Source organism: Limulus polyphemus, unplaced genomic scaffold (assembly GCF_000517525.1).
Source record: "Limulus polyphemus unplaced genomic scaffold, Limulus_polyphemus-2.1.2 Scaffold1400, whole genome shotgun sequence".
Taxonomy (NCBI): Eukaryota; Metazoa; Arthropoda; class Merostomata; order Xiphosura; family Limulidae; genus Limulus; species Limulus polyphemus.
Genome location: NW_013667010.1, coordinates 240,323 through 249,499, shown reverse-complemented (window position 1 = coordinate 249,499; position 9,177 = coordinate 240,323).

Sequence of the window (9,177 nt, the reverse complement as noted above, 5' to 3'; positions counted from 1 at the left end):
CACGCGTGGGAAATTTCGAGTAACGGTATATACCTTTATGAAGGTATGGTTCCCACGCGGCCGTCGGCGCCAAACGCGCATCTTCCAAACGGCACGTGCATTCCACATGCCGCGCGCACGAAGCTCATCTTGATCAGAAACGATGTTATTAACAAAGAATACGCCTACAGAATCCCCCGAGAAACGTACGATTTGAAAAGAAGTTCATTTGTGAATCCTTGCCCAGTTCCGCGGCAGTTCAGGTACAGCGATGATCCTATTTGAGGGCGTTCATTGATGTTGAAAAACTTGAAGTTTTGAATACCAGAATTGAAATCTCAAACCACCCTAAGCAAATACTTTCTGTTGTTTTATTGGCTCATTTCCTGCTTGTTAAAACCCTTGTAAAAAAGTAATGTTAGAGTCAGCGAAGTCAAAAATGAGAAATTCTGTAAGTGATCTTTAAAACGAAATTATATACAATTGTTTCAAATTCATACATAACGTTCATTGTTCAGGAACGTTCGCATTTACATGCTATTATATGTGTGTCTAATAACGGTATTAAAAATAATATGAGTGTATGTGCGATTTTTTTCACTGAAAAATTCATCATACCTTTGGCTTAAGATATCCGAATATATATATATATATATATTATTAGATGTACTTCCACGGGGTCCCAAGAAGTGTTCTGTTTCAAGAGTAAATAAGACCAAAATTAAGAGCAACAAATATTTCTATTTCTTGCTTTGGAGTATATATGTTATGTTGTGTTGTAGCCTACAAAGTGCATAATTCTTCTCGTGATTCATAGCATGCGCACGTTTTACTGACGTCACTACAATACAAATTGCAAAACTAAACGTCACTTATGTAACATTTTAGTGTCTACTGACTGACAGTCAAGAGGAAGCTGAAACTTGTATTTTTTTGTTGATATTGTTAGAAGAAGTAGAAATTTGTGCTTAATTTTCTGTTTAGAGGAAGCTGAAGCTTGTAATTATTTTCATTAGAAGAAGCTGAATTCTGTGTTTATTTTTTCTCAGAGGAAGCTGAATTCTTTACATATTTTTGTTCTCATTTTAAATGTAAATGCGTTAATTTCACCAGACACTCTTCAAGTACACTATTATTTCTGGTAAACTTTTATTCAAGTACACCACACTGCAGACTACTTCAGGAGTAACACCTGTTTTTAATCTTCAGAAACTTTCAAATGACTTTCAGAAGTACACATATATAGATTTTCAAGTCACCATGCTATTTAGAAGTAGCCATACATCTTGCCATATAGTTCAATTTATTGTTTACTATGAGCAGATGTGGCCTGGTGGTTAGCGAGCCGCGCTGCTAATAGGAAGGTCCAAGGTGTGAGCCGCATTATGCTACTAAACACGCTCCGCACTGATGGCATTATAACAATGAGTGTCAATCCCGTTTTTCGATTAGAAGTAGTCACGTAGGCGGCAGACGTTGCAGCTAACTAGTTGCCGTTTCTCTGTCAGCAGCCCTAAATTAGGGCTTGCTATACCTGAAATTTCGAGTCTCAGATCTATCAATTCAACCCATGTTGAAAATACCAAATGTTTATTGGAAATATTACCGTAATTAATAACCATTTTATAAAGCACTAGTTAATATGCATATTTCACAGTTTTATCATTTATTAGTTTCATACAAATAAATATTACCGTAATTAATAACCATTTTATAAAGCACTAGTTAATATGCATATTTCACAGTTTTATCATTTATTAGTTTCATACAAATAAATCTCCCACAATGAACGTGTGTTCCGTAACGTCTTGCTCAGAACTCGATAACCACTTCGGTAATCATATTTCGAGTCTGCGCTCACAGTAAAAATCCTTAAGTAAAGCCTTAAGTAAAAAATATAGTAACGTTTAATAAGCTTGAGGTTAATTGCAAATTTTAGCTTTTCTCTTTATTTACTACATGCAAACCATAATAGTTAAGAAATACATGTCTTTCAGCAAACAAACGCTACCGTCTATTCTAGACTATTTTATCAGTAATAAGAAGATAAGAAAATATATTACAGATTTTTATTTCATACAATTTTGGTACATACTTTTAATCCAAGGGTACTTATGTATATATCGAACAGTTTTGTTACATATCATTAATCCCCAAATCAATAGTACATGTGTTTGTTCCTGGTTTGAATATAACAAATATTTAGTTTAGAAAATTAGTGTGAGGACGTTTTTAATAGATAAATTTGTTGGAGAAGTTTCGTACATATTTTAATGTCTTGGTGACTATTTACGGTAAAATTACTACACAAGATAAATTGGAGGTCGTTTACATATTTATTTTATAACACAAAAGGCTAACGACCTTTTTTGACCTTGGAACAGTATAAGCTACAAACAGTGAAGCATGCGCAGTAAGACACATATAAACTTTTTGGTTGTAATTTGAAATACTGCAATATGCATCACTATACGACACATTATCTTTTTTTGTTTTTACAAATTACAAATTATCTAACTCATTACATTATTAGACAAATTAGAAATAGTCAGTCTAACACAGCACTAGACAAATTATAGATGGTCTAAAGTATACATCGAATGAGGTTTGCTTGTTTCAGCGCAAAGCTAGACATCGAGTTATCAGTACCGAGTCCATCGCGAAGATCAAACCCCGAATTTTAGTGTTAAAAGCATATAGAAAGAAGCTATAACTGAACATAAAAATCAATACTTAGGAGCTAACGTATACCACACTTGTACGTTGGGAATATTTAGTGATCATTGTTATCTTTCTTTTATTTATGTATTTATTGTTATTTGTGATCCGTAAGATTCTACTTTCATTTTCCAAGACTGCGTGTAAGATATTTGAGTGAAACTAATCCGTATGTCTGGAAAGGTGTTCTGGCTAATGTCGTATTAGATGAGATGTCCGGTTTCTGTGTTGAATGCTTTATTTATCTTTGAGTGATGAATAGTTCTGGTTGGAATAAAATTGTCTTCGCTTGAGATGATTGATGGGTCTGTTATGGTGATTTGTTGTCTGTGGGTTCTCTTTTATTTTAGTTGTGTTAAGTGACACTTTTACATGTGTGACTTTGTAAGGACTTGGATCAAAAGAGGTAGTGAACTCTGTCACCCTTCCTTGTCATACTAATATAAGATCACCCGCCGTTATTGTAGGCCAACATGTGTAGAAGCGTTTGTGGCTCGGTAATTTCGAAGAAACTCATTCAAGATTTGATGTGGGTTGTCAATGCTAAGTATTTTCTTAATATTTCTAGTAAGTCATTGAAAAACTTTTTCTCAGTGGAGTTAGTGGCCTTGATGGGTAACTATATTATACCCTTCATGAGAGCATTAGGTATAACAATGATGATCCCTTTATAATGAGATATGTTTTTATGATAAAGTTAATTACTTCTAGGCATGGCTAGAGTGTTGGTAACTCAGCTTATTCGGAGTGGCATGTCAACGTGTTAACTGTAATGACTGGTTGTAGTGTCTTGTCTTTTGTTGATTCTTGTTCGATATCCTCTAGCGTCCTGGCTTTTGGGGAGGAGGTTTTTGTTAGATATGTTTCTACGACTTTTTCAGGTTTTTCTGAATTTCATTTGGTTTAAAATTTCTTAACATGTATTCAGCTGGGTCTCCTTTACCTAGCTGATCAAAGATTTGAAAGTTGTATGGTTGTAGCCTAACGTGCCAGCGTTTAATCTGAGCAGATGGCCCGAATTTAGGACCATTTAAAGTCAGCTGCAAAGATTCATAGTCTGTTATCAATTAAATCGATATTTCATAGAGGTAGAAGTGATAATGTCCGCATGCCATGGCAACAGTTTCCTTTTCTGTCTATGAAGAGTTATTATCCAATATGGTCTTTCAAAGACGGTTCTGGGTGCTTTATCTGAGTTTCTTGTCAATATAATTCGCTAAAGTGTGGCCACCGATATTTATTGTGCTGGGAATATCATGTAAAACTTGACGTATAATGTTTTTAAAGACTTCTGCGGCTGATCATATTCTGGAGTTCAATCTAGTATATCTTCTGAGACCTACATGAATAAAGAACATAGTAATGTACCGATTCTCTGGTGCTAGCTCCAGCTGGTGATATCTTGCTATCAGATCTAATTTAGGAAAGACTCGAGCGCCATTCAAACCTCGTATTACCAATTGTTAGTGACATGTCGTCTTTCAACTACTGTCGACAAAACCCACGGAGTTGTTCTCTCTACCTGTTCTGTTATCCATTGGTTTTCTCGTTCTTCTTCTACTTGTTTTTTAACTTTGAATGGAATCACATGTGGGTTTGAATCACAATCGTTGGTCTTATGCTTTTGTCTATGTAAGGTTTAACTTGGAAGTTTTTCTCTTTCGGAGAAAAGATATGAATATTCATTTCTCAAAGCTGCTGTCTCCTGCCTCATAGGGGTTCTTTTGAGAGGGGGGGGGAGAATCATGCAGTTTTTATAGTTAAATGCCCTAGTACAGATGTGGGCTGCAAAGCTCAAACGCAACCCATGCTGACATGAGACGTGACTTCAACAACTCAGTTTTTTATTAAATGATCCCGTCCGTGGTATTGGATTTCTTGAGCCAAAGACATATATTTTTATTACTGAATTTTGCAGTGTGAGACGTGTATGTAAGTTATTTTAATCTGTAGGGTCGGCGATGTTAACTGTTGCCCCAGTGTCTACTAAAACCTCAATGCGGGCTTCCAGAACAGTGATTTACGCTTGGAGTTGTTTTTCTTTACCCTGGTGGCTCACAGAGAATATAAATTTGTGAGATCGTAGTTGCTTAGATGAATAGGGGGGTGCATGACTTGTCTGGTTTCTGATTTTTTTTTTCTTGTATTATACCGATTGGCTCAAATGCTTGTGATCTGACACGTTTCCGTCCCTTCTGTGGAATGTGGCTGGGCTATATTGAGGTTTTGAACGACAGCAACGACACAACTTTCCTATTCCTGTTTAAAAAGTCATTATATATACATTTGTGGAGAAAGTTGAGTAATTTATCAGACTTACTTCATTTCCATTTTCTTTCAGTTTTCTGGCGTTCTTTTGTCCTATGGTGCAGGTTGGCCTTATTTAAGTGCTCGAGAATTTGTAGCTAACGAGTCACGTTCGAATCCGCGCGATAACACAAAATATTCTCAGCACTTTAAATTGTGTGTGTACGTTATAAGAGAGACAGTCAATTCTTTAGTATTGATGGTCCTGCTGACTGGTTGCCTTCCCTCTTGTCAGTAGCTCAAAATTAGGGACGGCGTCAGATATTCTTCATAGCTTTGTCATAAATGCAAGTATTTTTTATTCTACTTATTTCGTGGTTGTCTTTTTGTGGTTGTTCCATGCCGACCGCTTATTGTTCTGATACTTCTAGTGCTCTCTCTCTCTATGTTTAAAAGCCGTATGCAAATTTCAATAATTTGAAACAACACTTCTTTATTCAAACTTTGAAAATTACACCGTTGTGCCATCCGTTGTAAGCTTGTATGGAAATGATCTGTTGTTCGTTTGCAAACTTGTGAAACTTGCTGAATTTTAACTCTGTGTTGTTTTTTCAGTAACGAAGTATATCTGTAGCCGGGATATAGCTTTGGCGCCATTATCGTTACTTGGTAGTGTTTCAAAGACGTCGTTTCCTTCTAAAGCTACGAGAAAGTTTTCAAATCGACTTACTCAAATTGTCTACCATGATAGCAATAGCATAGAATCAGAATCCACTTCGAATGATGGGAATGCTTAGAAAGACAGTTTAGATGCTAGAAGTCGTCAAAAGTGATTATGACATAATAGTGACAGTTTAGATGCTAGATGTTGTCAAAAGTGATTATGACATAATAGTGACAGTTTAGATGATAGAAGTCGTCAAAAGTGATTATGACATAATAGTGACAGTTTAGATGATAGAAGTCGTCAAAAGTGATTATGACATAATAGTGACAGTTTAGATGATAGAAGTCGTCAAAAGTGATTATGACATAATAGTGACAGTTTAGATGCTAGAAGTCGTAAAAAGTGATTATGACATAATAGTGACAGTTTAGATGCTAGAAGTTGTCAAAGTTGATTATGACATAATAGTGACAGTTTTGATGCTAAAAGTTGTCAAAAGTGATTATGACATAATAGTGACAGTTTAGATGATAGAAGTCGTCAAAGTTGATTATGACATAATAGTGACAGTTTGATGCTAGAAGTTGTCAAAAGTGATTATGACATAATTATGACAGTTTGATGCTAGAAGTTGTCAAAGTTGATTATGACATAATAGTAACAGTTCAGATGCTAGAGGTCGTCAAAGTTGATTATGACATAATAGTGACAGTTTGATGCTAGAAGTTGTCAAAAGTGATTATGACATAATAGTGACAGTTTGATGCTAGAAGTTGTCAAAGTTGATTATGACATAATAGTGACAGTTTTGATGCTAAAAGTTGTCAAAGTTGATTATGACATAATATTGACAGTTTTGATGCTAAAAGTTGTCAAAAGTGATTATGACATAATAGTGACAGTTTAGATGCTAGAAGTTGTCAAAGTTGATTATGACATAATAGTGACAGTTTGATGCTAGAAGTTGTCAAAGTTGATTATGACATAATAGTGACAGTTTGATGCTAGAAGTTGTCAAAGTTGATTATGACATAACAGTCCTTACTTTTATTCCTTCTTTCTACCATTTTTCTTGCTTCACTCCTCGTCTTTTGTAAAGTCTGATGGCTTTTTCTTTACAGCGAAATAATTACTCGAGATTCCGAGCGTTCGTTTACACATTTATTCTCTGACACAGACAGCCCATGACTGTTTATGAACTTTGATCTCCAAACAGTGCCAACGACACACGATTAAGCATGCGCTGTAGACAATAGAAACTCTTTTAGTTGTAATCATATCACAAATAATGACGGATGTTTATATAGAGGATTTTCTTTCAGATATTTATTTAAGGCAACAATGGTAAGGTTTTTTATTCCAGAAATTTTTTTACAATTATCTAATCCAAATATTGATGATATGGATATCATGGATATAGTTAAAGGCTAGAGGAATTTTAGCATTGGCCAAAGCACGTGCTCTATTTTAGTTATGAAGTCCTGTCTGAAAATGGTTGTCAGCGCGTAGTCCAGGTAATCTGGCACCATTCCTGATTCCTACCACAAGTAGACATTTGGTCGGCAGCAGCATAATACTATTTTCTATGTATAATATTTTGTTATTTATTACGTAAACCATATGCTTCTTATATTTTAAACATAATATAGTTTTATTTAATGTTTTTTTATTTTTAAAACAGTGAACAGGTATTTTGCTTAACAGTAACCAGGCCTAACAATAACACTGTTTTTATTTTACAGTATTCTCAGACGTTAATGTCTTATCCATTAACGAATAAGCCTATTAAGTTACTGTCTGCTGTTTACACTACCTCATTTTTGTAATGTTCCATATGTTTATACCACACAATTTTTGTTCATGTAATTAGTCCGGAAAAAGCTACAGATGTTTATTCCATATAGTTTTATTACAGACAAGTTAAATTCAAAACTATATATAGCTATAATATATATTGCAGACAGCAAAGTAAAAACTTTTAAAGCCTAACAAGTGTGTTGGAATGTAATGTTGTACTTCACATAGCCTAAAAAGTGGAAAAAAGTTTCATCACAATTTTTTTTATATCCGAACAGCTTTATTTCTGAATCACTTACATAAACGGTTCTCAAACTATATTAACCCAAGGACCACTTTTAATTAAAAATGTTTTCGCGGACCACCAAACCTATCGATATTCTTTGTTTTGGAAGAAAAAAAAGATTCCATGTACATGGAAAGCTGTATTCTAAAATTAAATGTTTTAATTCATATAAATTTAATTTTATGAAAAATATTTTTTATTTTATACTTCACATTTGTTATGAAATTTCGGACATGATTCGCGGATCCCAATTTGCAAATTGTTGACTTAAATGTTTCACAAGATGATAGTTTCTCAGTCTAAAAGTAAACTATTAAACGTTGTAAGGTTTAATAAGTTACCAGAAACTAGAGTATGCAAAGAACGGTTATCCAGGTTTACTCTACTATGTAAGAAAAACCAAATTATGATAAAATAGAAATAAGTTAATAAGGTAATGAAATACGTACGCAATTGCACGCTGGACAGACATCGTCCTATAGCCAAAAGTTATGTCGAACGCATAGTGTAATTAGTGGGAATATCGTTTAAAAAGAATAGCTGTTATAAACGCTCAATACATTTTACGACCTAAGCTGGAACAATAGTATACAATACTGCGTCATTGTGTCTGATATTTATATTTAAAAAGGAGAAATTTAAACCTAGAATACTAACAGTGACTTAAATATGGTCTCATTTAACTTTAAGGAAAAACACTTTAGTAAATATCTGGTTATCATTTAGCTTACTTATAATCATTAAAAAGTCCATGGATACTTTGTCATGTTGTAACATTCTGCAGGTTATCACATTATCTATATTGATGGAATTCATTAGATAACACTCATGGTTTTTTCGGAACCGATTACATTAAAAACAACAACACTGAATTAGTATATTAACAGAAAAACAATGAAGATCATGCTTCGTGTATATATTAGAATTATTTTATGGAAGTTTCCAAATCTGTCAGTGCTAGAATAGTCTTCTGTATTAAGAAATATCACTACATGCAATTGCCGAAGAGACTGAATTAAATTTTGTTTGTCTATAAACAATTATTACGTAGTATGTCTGTATTTCCAATCAAGTTCCGTATAAAATTCATTATTCTGTACTATTGTGAATTAGATAGACTTATCATTTTCATTATTCTATAGTGAAGAGAATATACCCTATACTGCGCTATAGTTTTAAATTTTTTTCTTTCCAACAATATTAATCCGTCAATTGACATCTAAAGAATGCTCATGCGAGGTCCTAGTCAGTAGATATGTGATATACATATCACAGAAAAGTGTCATTATCCTAGTCAGTAGATATGTGATATACATATGACACTTTTCTGTGATTAATCCTAGTCAGTTGATATGTGATATACATGTCACATTTTCTGTGATTAGTCCTAGTCAGTAGATATGTGATTTACATATGACACTTTTCTGTGATTAGTCCTAGTCAGTAGATATGTGATTTACATATGACACTTTTCTGTGATTAG